General features: G+C 42.8%; 1 protein-coding gene across 1 annotated transcript in view; it reads right to left on the bottom strand.

The window, feature by feature from the left end:
* The window catches only part of LOC141111320 (uncharacterized), a 71,633-nt gene that overhangs the window by 41,168 nt on the left and 12,564 nt on the right, over positions 1-17,901 (bottom strand). The window contains exons 2-3 of the mRNA XM_073603507.1: positions 4,951-5,038; positions 391-579 (exon numbers count right to left, since the gene is read on the bottom strand). The gene's annotated coding sequence lies outside the window, so the exon portion shown is untranslated. The remainder of the gene's footprint in view (positions 1-390; positions 580-4,950; positions 5,039-17,901) is intronic.

Genomic DNA, 17,901 nt, shown 5'->3' with positions numbered 1-17,901 from the left:
GAACTCTACAAAAAATGATTAGGTAAACCCACAAGTGCTTTCTTTTTACCTTTACTATTACTTTATATTGTCTTTTTAAACTTACAAATGCAGCAATTTAGAAATTGGATTAAAGGTTTAGCACTGGGAAATGCTTTTTGAAAGACAAAAAGTGCATTTTATATACAAATATATAGATCAGACCAAAAAATGAGGGGCAAATGAGGAATAATGAGGGACAGAGGGACATTGCTCCAAATCAGGGACAGCTCCTCGAAATCAGGGACAGTTGGGAGCTATGCTTTTCTAACTGGAAGTATTCCTGCTTGGCATATAATGTAATAGTTATTTTGTTGATTTATATTGATATGTAAGGGTAAGCCATTGTATTTCCGATATATTAATGCTTACCTTCCAATCTCGACCATCAGGACAAACAAATCCATCTGGGCATGGCAAACAGTTTAGTTCCCCTTCCCGAGAATAATGACCGGGGGTGCAGGGACTCAAATAACCAGTGGCAGGGTCACAAGAGAATCCATGAGGACACGGCCTGCAGGCCCACCCAGACTCCAGGCTCAGAAATCCTGTGGGACACTCCTGTAAGAAACAGATAATGAGATAAGAGGACGCTTCATGTCCAAATGAAGTCCAGTCTGTGTTCCAAATCTAGAATCGAATTGGGTTCCCCCATCCTGTTCTAATCAACAAGAAAATGAAAAAGATTAATGGCTGGTTAAGGGACAACACTAATTATTCAGCAGTTAGACACAGAAACAACTGCACCTTCCTCGATCAGCGGTTATGCATTACCACTCTTGACTTGCAATTAAAGCGGTAATAATGCAATATTTTGCAACTTTCCAATCATTAGATGTGGTGGCTGCATTCATTTTATGCTTTTTTTCCACCTGGTGATCTGGCCAGTAACACACCTCATGTATCAGAGTGCCCCCACTCTGGATGAATGAGCACAGGGGACATATTTGGACAGCAGAATTGTCAGTTTAGGGGGAGTAGAGTGTTAGATGTACTAGCAGATTTAGCTACACTAACAAATTGAAGCTGAACTCCAGCTAACTCTTTATAAACAGTTACAGCAAACCGTTTTGTTCCTTTTGGGGATAAGAGTCCATTTACACTTGTGTGATCTGTCATGCAACTTTGGACATCAAAAGTCATATGACAGATCGCACACCATTCTTTTCAATGGTACCTGTTCAAATTACTACAACTTAAAGTGTAAGTAAACCCCCCTATCATTTTCAGCCAAGGAAGCCGCCATCTTTGCCTCTGTTCAATCTACAACTGCCATAATGCTGCACATGTGATCCGTTATGACACCAGCCATTGGATGGTTTTACAGTTTGGTTGAGAGCACAACAAATGGGAGCGTTACATTTCCGGCACATGCCGGAAATGAAACTGTTTTATGGATGAGTTTACTTCCACTTTAAAGTCGCAATTCAGACACATTTTTGGTTATACATCCGAATCTTCAAATGACGATAGTAACAAATTGAAATTGCAATTCATGTACTTCCATTTAGTTTATTCATTTTCTAACGAAATTTCCAAATTTTCGAAGCGTTTCAAATTCAGACTAGTTGAAAAATGATTGAGAGATCAGAAATGTGTGTGAAGAATAGCTGGTCGTTAAGGAGCAGGCCAGAAAACCGGAAGTGTTGCCAACCGTCAGTAAAAAAACAGGCAATTTTCTCCTGCCAGTAAATGTAAAAGGTTGCCAGTAAAAAATATGGCTCCCACGCTCGGCTTGATCCGGAGTTGGCTGAGACAATCCCAGTGCCTGCTACAGTGTGATTGGGCGGCTCTGGCGGAGGCGGTGCCTGAGCATGTCATGTGATGTCATGGTGCAATGGAGCCAAGCAGAGCGGCCGGAGCCTAGTGTGCGGGTCTGCGGTATTGGAGCAAGACAAGCTGGGACCGGGGCTGTTAGTGCTGTTTAGACTGGAGTGGACTGGAGGGAGCGCTTGGCTTGGAGAGAGACTGTCACTGTGACTCAGGAGGGGACGTGTTGTGTCAGTGAGGTCTCATCATCATCTGTGCTGCTGCACACTGCTGTCCGTGTCACTGTGAGAGTCAGTTTTATGTGAGTGTGCGCCCATTCTAATTTCCTGCCCTCCTGAGTCCTGTCCCTGAGCTACTTACCTACTATAATCGAAAATAAAATAAGGATTATGTTTTGTGCCTTATTATCTACCTTAAATCATATTGCTAATTGCATATTGTATTTGTTTGTAGCCTAAATACTCTCATTTGCACTTAAAACTGTAATTTTGTAACTTTTGGAAATGCTAGTAAAAACTTAGCTGTGCCAGTAAATTTTGGGTGTTGTGTCAGTAAATTTCAATCTGGTAGGTTGGCAACACTGGAAGCCGGTGACTCATCAGCTGTCAGCGGGTTACCTCGCTGACAGCTGAATGTAAAACAGAATTGCCTGCAAATAAAAATTCAGGAAAAAAAACAGCGTTGGGGGTCCCCCGAATGCATACCAGGCCCTTATCCGAGCATGTAGCCTGGTAGGCCAGGAAAGTGGGGGGAGTAAGCGAATGCCCCCCTCCTGAGCCATACCAGGCCACATGTCCTCAACATTGGGGGGGTGCTTGGGGCAGGGGGCACCCCCCCAAAATCACCTTGCCCCCATATTAATAAGTTGTGGGGGTGCAGGGGGGGGGACTTATTGGAATCTGAAAGCTCCCTTTTTCCAGCCAGGCTGCATGCTCGGATAAGGGTCTGGTATGGATTTTGGGAAGGGCTTTTTTTGGTGTGGCGTTGCACTTAAAATCCATACCAGGATCTTCAGATGGGGGGGGACTCTGCTTTTTTTTTTTTCTAAATTTTTATTTGCCGGCAATTATGTATATAGCTGTCAGCGGGGCCCGCTCTTAACAACCAGCTATTCTTCACAGAGAATTCTGATCGGTCGATCACTTTTCGACCAATCCGAAACGTCACGAAAATGTGGAATTCGTTAGAAAATTAATAAACTAAGCTAAATGAATTCCAAAATGAATCAACGAGACGAAATTAGTAACATAACGAATCTACCTGAAACGAAACAAAACATATTTTTTCCGTTCTGCACATGTCTAATGTAAAGTTGAATCAAAATCGCACCAAAAAAAGAGCCTAAAGGTTTTACATAAATAAAAGCTGATAATTGTAAGAACTCTGTCAGTGGTAAATGGTTTGTCTTATCTGTCTAAGGGCTCATGCACACAGGGCGTTTTAAAAACGCCAGCGCTACAGCATTGCTAAAAACTGCATTACCTGCGTTTTTTACATTAACATTATTGCGTGTTTTTGCACGTGTTCCCGTGTTTTTTGGCATTAGCGTTTTTTTCATTAAAAACTCTCTCTATAATGTAAAAATGCCTAAAAAAGTCAAACGTGGCTAAACGCACCATTTAGACGCGGTTAGCCGTGTTTATTGGTGTTTTTACTGCTCCTGGAAGCGCAGGCTGTCATTTTTTTTCTACTGCCCCTAAACGCTTATGCTTCCAAACACCTCTGACAGTTTATGTGTGCATGGACACATAGGATAACATGGAGAGGCTTCTAGAGGCAGTTAAAAAAAACAAAACATCAAAACGCCCCCAACAGCAGCTGTAAAACGTGTGCATGAGCCCTTACTGCTACATCTGCAAGAGAGCTTGTTCTTTAGAAAAACAACAGGCTTACTGGCCAGATCACTAGGGGAAAACAGAAAGAAGAAAGCCTTAAAAAAAATTAAAACTATTGCAGAACACCACATCTAAGAACTGGTAGGCTGCAATATAATAAATGTTTGCTTTTGGATTTACTATCGCTATAATATTTGGTAAAAGCTTAACCACTTGCTGACCGCTGCACGTCGGCACAATGGCAGCGGTGGGCAAATGGGTGTACCTGTAAGTCCCCTTTAATCGGCGGGGCTAGCGGGCGCGCGCCGCCTACAACGTGACCGTGCCCGCAGGACCGGCAGACCCGATGTCCGCCAGTCTCCCGGCGACCGTGTCACAGGTCCGCAGAACCTGTGCCTATGTAAACGAGGCATTTCCCCGTTCTGCCTTGTGACATGACAGAGATCACTGCTCCCTGTCATCAAGAGCAGTGATAGCGGTCATGTCAGTGGTAGCCCCTCCCCCCCAGTTAGAATCACTCCCTAGGACACACTTAACCCTTTCATCGCCCCCTAGTGTTAACCCCTTCCCTGCCAGTGTCATTTACACAGTAATCAGTGCATTTTTATAGCACTGATCTCTGTATAAATGACAATGGTCCCAAAATAGTGTCAAAAGTGTCCGATGTGTCCGCCATAATGTTGAAGTCACGATAAAAAAAATTGCGGATCGCCGCCATTACAAATAAAATAAATGAATAATAAAAATGCCATAAAACTATCCCCTATTTTGTAGACGCTATAACTTTTGCGCAAAACAATCACTATACGCTTATTGCGATTTTTTTTACCAAAAATATGTAGAAGAATACATATCGGCCTAAACTGAGGAAAAAAATAGTTTCTTTATATATTTTTGGGGGATATTTATTATAGCAAAAAGTAAAAAAATTGCTTTTATTTTTTCAAAATTGTCGCTCTTTTTTTGTTTATAGCGCAAAAAATAAAAACCGCAGAGGTGATGAAATACCTCCAAAAGAAAGCTCTATTTGTGGGGAAAAAAAGGACGTCAATTTTGTTGTACGACCGCGCAATTGTCAGTTAAAGCGACGCAGTGCCGAATTGCAAAAAGTGCTCTGGTCAGGAAGGGGGTAAAATCTTCCAGGGCTGAAGCGGTTAAAAAAAAAAAAAGGAATAAACATAACATTGCTGGTATTATTATTATATAGTCTCTCTGTGCCCATTTCCTACAATCTACAACTGGAATACCAAAGTACCCTTTGCACAGAAACCCATTACATTTACAAACCTAACATTTTCTACTGCCATTATGTTCATGCCATACATACCTGGCAATCCACTATGTTGCTTTTGCCTGGGTGGGCATTTACTGTGCCAGTTGGACACTTTTTGGGAGCAGCAGATTCTCCTGGACAGCTGAGATATAAAAGACATAAAAATATTTTCATGGAGTCACACACTTTAGGAAACTCACTGAGCGAAATGCGTAAACAAAAAAAAAAAGCACACAAATCAGAATCAAACATCATCTTTGAATAAATGACACTCAACAAAACCTGCTATTTCTTATTCTCCTCTAGGCACATGACTAGAAACAAACATATAAATGTCAAATACACAAAATACTAGAAGTAATTGCAGAGTTACAACAAATCAGATGTGGAAGAGTTTACAAGCCACCAGGCAATATTTAGAAAAGCGGCTGCTGGTTTACAATTGTACAGGAGCAGAGATGAAATATTGACCCGTACTGCAAAATGACAACATTAGAATTATTGTGCCGCTTTTATGAAAATTGTTGGGGAGGATTAAAGGAAAAAAAAAAAAAAAACGTCTCCCTTCGGTTTGTCTTATCTGGCCTTGTATATGATTTATAAGAAATACAAGCTAAAATAAATGAGAACAAATAATAAAAAAATATATATATATATGACATTTCCCAAGGAGCCCTTTTTTTGGAAATTGTTTTAATTTCTTTATGAGAAACAGTAAGATCTACATGCAAGGGCTTGCAAGTTGGCAAATGCACCAGGGAACACTATTTCTTCTGAAAATTAAGGCTTGCACCGAGAAGACAAAAGGGGCCTTCTTCACTGCCGCAAAAATGATCATTATCGGTTTATATAGTGCCAATATATCTTCCGCAGTGTTGAAAGTAAGGACATATACGTATGCTGATATTAAAAGGTATAAAAATTGATGAGGCTATAAGACTAAGGGCACTGCCCAAACATGATTGCAAGCTAAAAAGGTCAGAACAGTCGTAAGGAACATTTTGCAACAGTGCATACGTTGTAGAAAAAATAGCTCAATGATAATTTCGGAAAAACAATGTGTTGAGATAGATATGTAGTCAATCAAGTTTATACACCTGTGTGAAAGAAGAAAAATGTCCGTCATGGTACAATTTAAAACTGCAAATTTAACCACTTTAGCCCTGGAAAGGTTTTAACTCCTTACTGACCAGGCCATTTTTTTGCGATACGGCACTATGCCGCTTTAACTGACAATTGCGCGGTCGTGTGACGCTGTACCCAAATAAAATTGATGTCCTTTTCTTCCCACAAATAGACCTTTCTTTTGGTGGTATTTGACCACCTCTGCAGTGTTTATTTTTTGAGCTATAAAAAAAAAAGGCTGACAATTTTGAAAAAAAAAAAAAAATATTTTTTACTTTCTGCTATAAAACCTATCCAATAAAAAAAATTAAAAAAAATCTAATTTCTTCATCAGTTTAGGCCAATATGTATTCTGCTACATATTTTTGGTAAAAAAAAATCCCAATAAGCCTACATTGATTGGTTTGTGCAAAAGTTATAGCATCTACAAACTATGGGATAGATTTATGATCTTTTTGGGGTTTTTTTAATTGTTTTTTACTAGTAATGGCAGTGATCAGTGATTTTTAGCGGGACTGCAACATTGCGGCGGACAAATCTGAGACACTTTTTGGGCATACAGTGATCAGTGTTAAAAAAAATCCACTGTCACTGTATAAATGACACTGGCTGGGAAGGGGTTAACATCAGGGGCGATCAAAGGGTTAAGCGTGTCCCTAGGGGGTGCTTTCTAATTGTGGGGGAAATGCTGTGACCGAAGGAAAACAGAGATCCGTGTTTCTGCTTAGCATCTGCTTAGATGATTGCATTGTCCTGGGCAGTGAAAACTAAAAACTAGGACCCTGAATTGCACCTCAGTGAATCTACCTGGAGTATATTTAAGCTTATGTAGCACACTTTACTGTGCCTAGAGTAGGTAAATTGAGTGTTTTTCTGGGTCAGGGTTTGAGTGACTCAGGTAGGGCTGGGTGACTCACAGACAGCATCTCTGAGACCTCCCCCTACTTTTAGAAATGGGTAGAAGATTCTAGAATAATGGGAGTGGAAGTAAGGAGGATCTGCCTACAGTTTTCTGAGGGCCCTGACCAACCCCCAGCAGATGGGTTGGCAGGGGGCAGGCCCCCTCAAATACTCAGGGTCAGCCCAGCTGTGGCAGTGGAGGTTGGGTTTGGGTGGAAGCTGGAGTTGGAGTGTTAGGCTGTCGGTAGCCCTTGAGGGTAGCCCCTCAAACTGAGGGGGGGAACCTCAGGCCTGGGCTTTGGTGAGGAAGGGACCTTCTTCACGACACACAAAAGTGTCCTGACCAGAGGCACGGGAGCAAGTGGAGGACAGCAGGAGAACACTGCCGGGCAAATCTCCAGGGAGGAAAACAGTCAGGTGGTCTTGTGGTTGTTACAGTCAAGAGAACTGAGAAACATGTCTGAGAGGACTGGGTACAAGCAGTCTGAGATGGAGGCAGAGTCAATCTGGGAGGACTGTGGAGTCTTAGCCAGGAGGGTTAGTAAAAGGGGCAGCTGCAGCCAGGTGGACTGGCAGTGCCTGAAGAGGTGGTGCTGGGATCAGTAGCCACAGGAGGAGGACAGCTGGGCACTAAAACCTTTGCTGCACTACCAAAGGGGCCCGCGGTCCCTGCCTGCAAAGGGCATTTGCTACTGGTCTGATTGCTCTTGTCAGACCATCCATACAGTGCCAGCTGGTCCTGGGAGTTGTTGTTCTACAAGCAAGATTGTCCTGGAGGTAGAGGAGAAATGTATATACGTGTTGTATATAATTGTGTCTCTGAAGAGTTCTACTATCCTTCAAAGAAGGAACACGAAGTCGGAGGTTGCGAGACGACACCCAGGCTCTGTCCCCAACCTGGTAGGAAGGTGCAGGCAGGCGTCTGCGGTCAGCATGGAGTCTGTACCTATTGTTAGCATGTCGCAAAGCCTCCTGGATTTGTGCCCAAGTGGAACTAAGACCACGGAGATGCTCCTCTAATGCAGGAATACTCTGCGGAACAAACGAGGCAGGCAACTCGGAAGGTTGGAAACCATAGTTCACCATAAGCGGGGACAAACGGGAAGCTGAATTCAAGGCACTATTGTGAGCAAACTCCGCCCACGGTAAGAGGTCTGACCAGTTGTTATGATGGTCAGAAATATAGTAACGTAGGAATTGCTCCAAGGACTGATTGTCTCGTTCTGTGGCCCCATTAGACCGGGGGTGATATGCAGAGGAGAAAGCAAGCTGAATACCCAACTGTGCACAAAAGGCTCGCAGAACCGGGACACAAACTGACTATCCTTGTCTGAGACAATCACCTTGGGTAGCCCATGTAAGCAGAAGATCTCCCGAGCAAAAATAGAAGCCAGTTTCTTAGATGTAGGCAACTTCTTGAGTGGAATACAATGCAACATTTTCGAGAACTGGTCAAATATAAGGATAACTGTGTTGCCCTGGGAGTTGGGTAACTCCACAATGAAATCCATAGACAGGTGGGTCCAGGGCCTCTCTCCATTGGGTATGGGTTGTAGGAGGCCCACTGGAAGGTTTCGTGGAGTCTTACTCTGAGCACACACGGAACAGGCAGCTACGAAGGCGGTTACATCAGCACGTAGACTAGGCCACCAGATTGTTTGGAAATGGCCCAAAAGAGTTTATTCTTCCCAGGGTGGCCAGCAGCCTTGGGAGAATTATAAGTCTGGAGCACAGCAGTACGGAGACTCTCAGGAACAAAGCAGAGGTCACAAGGTTTCTCAGGAGGAGCATCGACCTGAGCAGCAAGAAATTTGTCACCCAAAGGAGAAGTAAGACTGGTGTGAACTGTAGCCAGAATACGATCAGGAGGAATGACCGGAACCGACTCCATCTTGGAAGTGGAGGAAAATTGTTGTGACAAAGGCATCAGCCCTTACATTCTTAGTACCGGGTAAGAATGAGACAATGTAATTAAAACTCGACAAGAAAAGAGCCTATCGTGCCCTTCTGTGAGATTCTTATGGTCAGTAAGAATGAGAACCGGCACAGTGGTACCTTCAAAGAGATGTCTCCATTCTTTCAGGGCTAAAATGATCACCAACAGCTCTCTGTCACCAATCTCGTAATTGCACTCTGCCGGTGACAATTTCTTGGAAAAGTAGCCACACGGATGCATAGCGCACTCAGAGTTAGGACATTGAGACAGAAGGGCGCCAACTCCAGTCTCGGAAGCATCAACTTCTAGGATAAAAGGCAACGTAGGATCAGGATGTGCCAACACAGGAGCAGAAACAAAGGCAACCCTGAGACTCTCAAAGGCCTTAATGGACTCCGGAGACCAACTCTGTGGGTTTCCGTCTTTGCTGGTCATATCAGTCAGGGGTTTGACCAGAGATGAGAAGTTACGAATAAACTTCCAATAATAGTTGGCAAAGCCAAGAAAACGCTGCAGAGGACGTAAACCCATGGGTCGAGGCTACTGTAGGACCGCTGAAAGTTTCTCTGGGTCCATCGAAAAACCAGCAGTGGAAATGACATAGCCCAGGAATTTCACATGTTCACAATGGAATTTGCACTTTTCCAATTTACAATAGAGATTGTTCTCTCGTAGTCTCTGAAGCACACGACAGACATCTGTGTGGTGGCTCTCCAGGGACCTGGAAAATATGAGGATATCGTCGAGATAAACCACCACACATAACTGCAACAAATCTCGGAGGACATTGTTAATGAACTCCTGGAAAACTGCCGGAGCGTTACAAAGGCCAAAAAGCATTACGAGATACTCATAATGACCTGATCTGGTATTAAACGCAGTTTTCCACTCATCGTCCTCCTTAATCCTGACGAAATAGTATGCCCCTCTCAAATCAAGCTTCGTGAAAACCGTTGCTCCCTTGAGGCGGTCAAATAACTCCATAATCAACAGAATGAGATAGGCATTCTTAATCGTGAAACGATTGAGACCTATATAATCAATAAAAGGTCTCAGTTCACCACTCTTCTTCACAAAAAAGAAACCAGCACCAGCAGGAGACGAGGAATTTGCGGATGAAACCACGAGAAACTGCGTCTGTAACATACTCCTCCATGGCCTTATCCTTCAAGACCGACAAAGGGTAAACCCGGCCACGAGGGGGTATGGCACCAGGTTGAAGGTCAATTGCGTAATCATACAACCGGTGTGGAGGCAAAGTACTGGCTTGACCTTTGTCAAAGACATCGCTAAAATCGCAGTACTCCTCCAGCAGGGAGGAGAGTGAAGAGGTGCACAGGACCTTGGCTACCTTCTGGAAGCATCTCTCACTGCACTGTGGTGACCAGGACAGAACCTCAGCACGGAGCCAATCAAAAGGGTTGTGCCTCTGTAACCAAGGATAACCGATAAACAACGGAAACTTAGGTGAGGAAATTACTTGGAATTGGATTATCTCATGGTGAAGGACCCCTACGGCCGTAGACAACGGAACAGTCTCATGAGTCACATGGGCAGGCTGTAGAGGTCTCCCGTCAAGAGCCTCAATGGCAAGTGGAGTGTCACGCAGCTGCAGCGGATACAAAGGCAGCATCAATGAACAGGCCTGCAGCCCCAGTCGATTAGAGCCTGTATCTCGACGGATGACTCAGCCCAAGACAGGGTAACCGAAACCAGGGGCTTATCTTTCTGGGAAGCTGGAGACGAAACAATGCCACCTAAGGTCTGTCCGTGACAGAACCTCAAGGTTGGGCGTTCCCTGGACGGGTAGAACAAGACTTCAAAAAGTGACCAGCCTGGCCACAATAAGGGCACAATCTCTCCCTTCTCCTAAGGGCTCTCTCATCCGCAGAGATGCGTGAAGCCCTAATGCATGGGTTCATCTTCGCAGACCGACTCGGTACCAGGAGGCATGGGAGGTGAGGGAGGCAAGGATGGGACTGCAAAGCTTGGAGACAAATGTACAGGAGGCTTGGGCCAGCGCTCTTTAAAAGAGAGTCTTTCTCTGAGTCTGGAGTCAATGAGGATGGCAAATGTGATCAAATCTCGGGCTGCTATCTCATCCTTGATGTTATCTGAGAGACCATGAGAGAAGGCAGCCACGAGGGCCTCATGGTTCCAAGCAAACTCTGCTGCCAGAGTACAGAATTCAATGGCGTAATCGGCAACAGTTCTCGTACTCTGTTTGAGGTCATTAGGCTCTTGGCAGCAGAAGCGAAGCGTGCGGGAACGTCAAATACCCTTTTGAAGGAAACCACAAATTCTGGGTAACGCAGGACCACGGGTTTTTGCGTCTCCCATAGAGGGTTTGCCCAGGCCAAGGCTCTCTCAGAAAGCAAAGATATCACAAAACCTACTTTGCTTCTGTCCGTGGGAAACGCCTGAGCATCTCAAAGTATATCTCAACCTGATTGGGAAACCCTCTGCATTGAACTGGATCGCCCCCAAATCGATGGGGAAGCGGAGCAGAACCAGACATGCCTCTTATAGACGTAATACTCTAGGCGGGTGCCTGCATAGAGACTGGAGCAGCAGCAGGGACGGCCTGCAACACAGGTTGTACCGGAGCAGCCATAGTGGAAGATTACAGGTTATCCGTGCGACTCAGGAGCGTTTGTAACGCCAAGGCAAACTGATCCATGTGGTGATCCTGGTCATCCAATCTAGAAAAAATATTACCAACAAGTGGACTGACTGCATCTTCTGAATTCATGGCCTTCACCTACTGTCAGAAACCATGAATCAGACCGAGACAGAAGTACAGTTAATCACACTTGTTTAATAATAATAAAAGAGTAAACAGAGTAAGTGTAGTCAATACATAGCCAGAGTTCAGTAACCAGATCAAGTTGTCAGTCAATGCCAATGTCAGAAAGCCAGAGATCAACGTAGTAGTACAGCAAGCAGGATCAGGTGCCAGAAGGGACATCAGCCGAGCAAGTCTTCAACAGGAACGCAGGAGAAAGTCTCAGAGATGTGACCAAAGGCGAAGGCAGAGATGAAGTGAGCTGGACGCCTTTAAGTAGGCAGGACTGACGAGCAGACCATCAACAGCTGAGTCACTGTGGAGAGAAAGGAGCTGGCAATTAGCTGACAGCTGAGCGGCCAGCTCAGAGAAGGAAGGCCTAAGCCCAGCCCTGACAGTCTCTCACCCAGCAGCTAAAGGGAGGGAGAGGGGAAGAAACCTGGGTGAGGGACACGGAGAGTATTGTTCTCCGCTGATCCTCCTGCTGTCCGGGGGCCCTCTGTGTGCCGGGGCCCCCTAGAGGAGGACTGGTGGTCCACCCCTATCAGCGGGTGAATAAGGTTCAAGAGGGCAGTAAACCAAGATCAAGAACACGGGAACATGACCTCAAACTAGCAGAAGGAAAGTTAAAAACTAATCTTGGAAAGTATTTATATATATATATATATATATATATATATATATATATATATATATATATATATATATATATATATCCTCTGATTTCCCAGTATTTCTGTAAAATTGTGATTTGAATTTTCCCTTGTGATCATACAAGATTTTTCTAAAGTCAATCAAAAACAAAAGAAGACTGTTGCCCAATAAAGCTCAAATGGCCAGATCAGCAAACCACAATCTATGTATGTGGAACATGAAAGACCTGTGAGAATGGGTTTCCTGCATCCAATTCGCAATAGTGTGAACCCAGCCTTAAAATGATCTTGGACTCTTTTGTCCGTATTTGGCCTGGTGCTCCTTTCTGTATTTCTAGGGACATTGCGTTGCCAATGCCACCCTAAAACAGAAAGTGCCTAAACAAGGGCCTTCATGGTAGGATCACTAGGGGTTATTTTAATGAAAGCTAAAGAATTTTTAACATTGAAAAATACTTTAAACTTAGTAAAGATAATATGATATTTGTGTGTTAGGCGTTACATTTGCTTTAACAAAAAAACGGGTGGTGGGAAATGGGGGGGTGTTGGAGACACTAGTTAGAAGCTGAGGGAAGCAGGCCACAAGAAGATCTTTCAATGTTTCCAGCCCACACACTGTCCAAAAGATAAATTCCTGTTAAGAGTTTTTTCTGTAGAATTAGAGTTCTCTTGAAGTCAGCCGGCACAGCTCCATCAATAAAAGTTATTAGAAATCAGAAGACTTGTATTTTGAGCTCTTCTAAAGCTTTGCCGTAATTGTAGCTGGCAGATTTAATGTGAATGTTGATATTGCAATATATGGAGATCCCCTGTCATCACAGATATTTTACACATAATTACTGTGATACTAGATAACAGTATAACTGCTCTAGTTGGAACCACTGCTCTCCTCAGGCACCTTCCATTATACGCATGTAAAAAATGTAGGACAGATAAAAATTATGAAAAAGAATAATCCAGCCCTCTGAGATAATTTAAAATAATCAATATCATGAGATTAATCTTTTTTTTCCTGTCTGTTCCAGTGACCTCCAAGATATATTATATCCATCAATCACCAATCACTACAGTTGCGCTGAGATCTCGAGCAAAAGGAATGATACAAAATGAATTTTAATAATGGAACATGGAAATATGTCAGATTTACGGCATCTTCTGGGAACGTTCCCTGAGAAGCAGAAAAAGTCAAACACAACTATTAAGCGGAGGCGAAGTATGAAACAAAAGGGAAGTGTAATATCTTCAAGGATGATATGGTGCTCATAACCTCCATCTAACTGCATTGAATAGGAACAGCTATAAAAAGGTTTACAGTGTTGATTTTAGTTTGCATTACAAACCTTGCATTACAACCTTCTGTGTGCAGCAGCCCCCCTACACTTACCTGAGCCCCCTCTCGATCCAGCGATGTGCACGAAATGCCTCTGCCATCTGGGACGCTCCTTCCTAATTGGATGAGACACAGCAACGGCGCCATTGGCTGCTGTCAAAGTCAGTTAGCCAATCAGGAGAGAGAGTGGGCGGGACCGAACAGCTGCTCCGTGTCTGAATGGGGAAACGGAACTGTGGCTGGGCTCGGGGCACTCGACAGGAGGGAGGGGCCAGGAGCTCCAGCGAGGGACCCCAGAAGAGGAGGATCCGAGCTGCTCTGTGCAAAACCAACTACACAGAGCAGGTAAGTATGACATGTTTGTTTTTTTTTTTTAAAGAAAAAAAAAAAAGAGACTTTAGTATCACTTAAGTCTCAATTTTTTTGTTTCCTAAACAAAAAACATGTCAAACTTACCTGCTCTGTGTAATGGTTTTGCACAGAGCAACCATGATCCTATTCTTTTGCGGTCCCCTGCCGCTGCTGACCCAGGTTGTGTGCGTCTATTGACACACACACAGTGCAGCTCGGCCTCGCCCCCTGCTCCCCCATCACTGGATTTGATTGACAGCAACAGGAGCCAATGACTTTCACTGCCTTCCAGTGAGGAGACAGAGAGAAAGCAGCGCTGCTGCTCTCAGGCACAGTGATGGATAGAGATCGGGCTCAGGTAAATATTTGAGGGGGGGGGGGATTTAAAATTAAAAAAATTTAAAGGGACAGTGTAAAAATAAACTGATAACCTGTAGAAATGTTTAAAATGTTGCCTATGTAGATTTTGAAATACCATAGTTTGTCGCCATTCCATGGGTGTGCGCAATTTTAAAGCATGACATGTTAGGTATCTATTTATTTGGCGTAACATCATCTTTTACATTATACAGAAAAACTTTTTTTTTTTTTTTTTAATACAGTGTGACATAAAATATTTTAACTATCACCATTTTAGTCTCTAAGGTCTGTTGTGCTAATATATATATATATATATATATATATATATATATATATACATATATACATATATACACAGTGGGGACGGAAAGTATTCAGACCCCCTTAAATTTTTCACTCTTTGTTATATTGCAGCCATTTGCTAAAATCATTTAAGTTCATTTTTTTCCTCATTAATGTACACACAGCACCCCATATTGACAGAAAAACACAGAATTGTTGACATTTTTGCAGATTTATTAAAAAAGAAAAACTGAAATATCACATGGTCCTAAGTATTTAGACCCTTTGCTGTGACACTCATATATTTAACTCAGGTGCTGTCCATTTCTTCTGATCATCCTTGAGATGGTTCTACACCTTCATTTGAGTCCAGCTGTGTTTGATTATACTGATTGGACTTGATTAGGAAAGCCACACACCTGTCTATATAAGACCTTACAGCTCACAGTGCATGTCAGAGCAAATGAGAATCATGAGGTCAAAGGAACTGCCTGAAGAGCTCAGAGACAGAATTGTGGCAAGGCACAGATCTGGCCAAGGTTACAAAAAAATTTCTGCTGCACTTAAGGTTCCTAAGAGCACAGTGGCCTCCATAATCCTTAAATGGAAGACGTTTTGGGATGACCAGAACCCTTCCTAGAGCTGGCCATCCGGCCAAACTGAGCTATCGGGGGAGAAGAGCCTTGGTGAGAGAGGTAAAGAAGAACCCAAAGATTACTGTGGCTGAGCTCCAGAGATGCAGTTGGGAGATGGGATAAAGTTGTATAAAGTCAACCATCACTACACCCTCAACCAGTCGGGGCTTTATGGCAGAGTGGCCCGACGGAAGCCTCTCCTCAGTGCAAGACACATGAAAGACTGCATGGAGTTTGCTAAAAAAACTCCTGAAGGACTCCAAGATGGTGAGAAATAAGATTCTCTGGTCTGATGAGACCAAGATAGAACTTTTTGGCCTTAATTCTAAGTGGTATGTGTGGAGAAAACCAGGCACTGCTCATCACCTGTCCAATACAGTCCCAACAGTGAAGCATGGTGGTGGCAGCATCATGCTGTGGGGGTGTTTTTCAGCTGCAGGGACAGGACGACTGGTTGCAATCGAGGGAAAGATGAATGCGGCCAAGTACAGGGAAATCCTGGACGAAAACCTTCTCCAGAGTGCTCAGGACCTCGGACTGGGCCGAAGGTTTACCTTCCAACAAGACAATGACCCTAAGCACACAGCTAAAATAACGAAGGAGTGGCTTCACAACAACTCCGTGACTGTTCTTGAATGGCCCAGCCAGAGCCCTGACTTAAACCCAATTGAGCATCTCTGGACAGACCTAAAAATGGCTGTCCACCAACGTTTACCATCCAACCTGACAGAACTGGAGAGGATCTGCAAGGAGGAATGGCAGAGGATCCCCAAATCCAGGTGTGAAAAACTTGTTGCATCTTTCCCAAAAAGACTCATGGCTGTATTAGATCAGAAGGGTGCTTCTACTAAATACTGAGCAAAGGATCTGAATACTTAGGACCATGTGATATTTCAGTTTTTCTTTTTTCCTTGTCAAAAGAAGTTTATTGAGTATACAATGTTATAAAGATACATAAAGTAAGTTTACAAGGATCTATAAAGTAAGCTCATTGTTTTACAGTAGGGTTTATATAGGTAAATATCATGAAATTTCAAATATTAAACATTGGGTTCACGTAAACCTAAATTAAAGATATATATCATTTCCTTAGTTACTTTTGTAGGTATTTAAATGATTTATACCTACTATACATATTGTTTACAAGTAGAGTGTATATAGGTCAAATAAATTCTGATAATGAGCTTTAATCGTAAGGTGGAGAAAAGGAAAGAGAAAGAAGAAAAAGGGTTGAAAGGTAGAGGTATGGTCCACAAGGTTGTCCCGCACGTCAGTTTATTATTCTTTTTAGTTCTCTTTGAAGCCTTAGAATGGGTGTCTCTGTAAGTCATTTAATCTGTTACCATGGCAACAGGACAGAGTCATTGAAGTTTGACAGGAACTGTTGTTTTATCCAAGGATGCCAAAGTTTTTCAAATTTTGGAATTTGATTTTGATCGATGGCTACCATCTTAGCGTGGGACATTGTATTATTCATTCTGTGAATTGTTTCTGCTAGTACCAATGTAGGAGATTTCCATGCCTTGGCCACTGTTTGTTTTGCAGCCGTTATTAGTTGGATCATAAGTTTGAATTGAGAGAGTGTTAACCATTCCGGTTTTAGATTAAGTAAAGTTATATATGGATCTGGTTGTATTATTTTTTTAAATATTTTAGATGCAATCACGAAGACTTCCTTCCAGAAGGTTTGGATTACTGGGCACGTCCACCATATGTGTAAATATGTGCCTATTTCTGGGCATCCTCGAAAACAAAGAGCTGAGGTATTAGGTGAATATTTTGCCACTCTAGCGGGTACAAGGTACCAGCGAGTTAGGACTTTATAATTTGTCTCCAGTGCTAAGATGTTGGGTGAAGGTGACTTAGATGTGAGCCATATGTTAGACCAGTCCGTGTCTTCTAAAGTTCGTCCCAGGTCCTCCTCCCAACTCTGAATGTAAGAGGGTCTATTAAGATTTGCTACTCCATATAATTGATTATAAAGTGATGAAATTGTACCTTTAGCAAATGGATCTTTTGTACAGATTGATTCAAAAATGGATAATTGGGATAATGGTGTATCCCCCTTTAGGAATGGTGTATAGAAATTTTTGATTTAGAGATATCTAAATATCTCAGAGTTTGGTAGATCATATTTTTCTCTAAGCGATGGGAATGAAAGGAATGATTTAGATGCTATGAAGTCGTTTAGTGTCTGAATGCCTGATGTTGTCCAAGCTTTAAAAGAATTTGGATAGATCCATGCCGGATAAAAGGCCGGATTTCTGATAAAAGAAAGGAGAGGATTGTGTGGAGATTGTAACTGATATTTTGTTTTTAGTTTATCCCAGAGAGATAAGAAGTGTTTAGTTATGGGATTATGAATTTTAAAGCGGTCTTTAGGATCAAGCCATAATAAATTTGATATTAATAGAGGGTCATTTTCTGAAGCCTCTATAAATACCCATAATGGGATTTCCTGTTTTGCATGGTATTTGGACAGACTGGCCAAATGTGCTGCTCTGTAGTAGTTAGTAAAATTAGGGTATCCCAGGCCTCCTTTATTTTTGGGAAGATGTAGTGTGTGTATAGGTATACGTGGTTTAGAAGAGCCCCATATAAACGAAGTTGCTCTTTTTTGTACTATTCTCAAAAAATAGGAAGGAATT

Source organism: Aquarana catesbeiana, linkage group LG10, assembly GCF_042186555.1.
Source record: "Aquarana catesbeiana isolate 2022-GZ linkage group LG10, ASM4218655v1, whole genome shotgun sequence".
Taxonomy (NCBI): domain Eukaryota; kingdom Metazoa; phylum Chordata; class Amphibia; order Anura; family Ranidae; genus Aquarana; species Aquarana catesbeiana.
The sequence above is the reverse complement of the archived record's forward strand: the minus strand, read 5'-3'. Positions and strand labels throughout refer to the sequence as shown.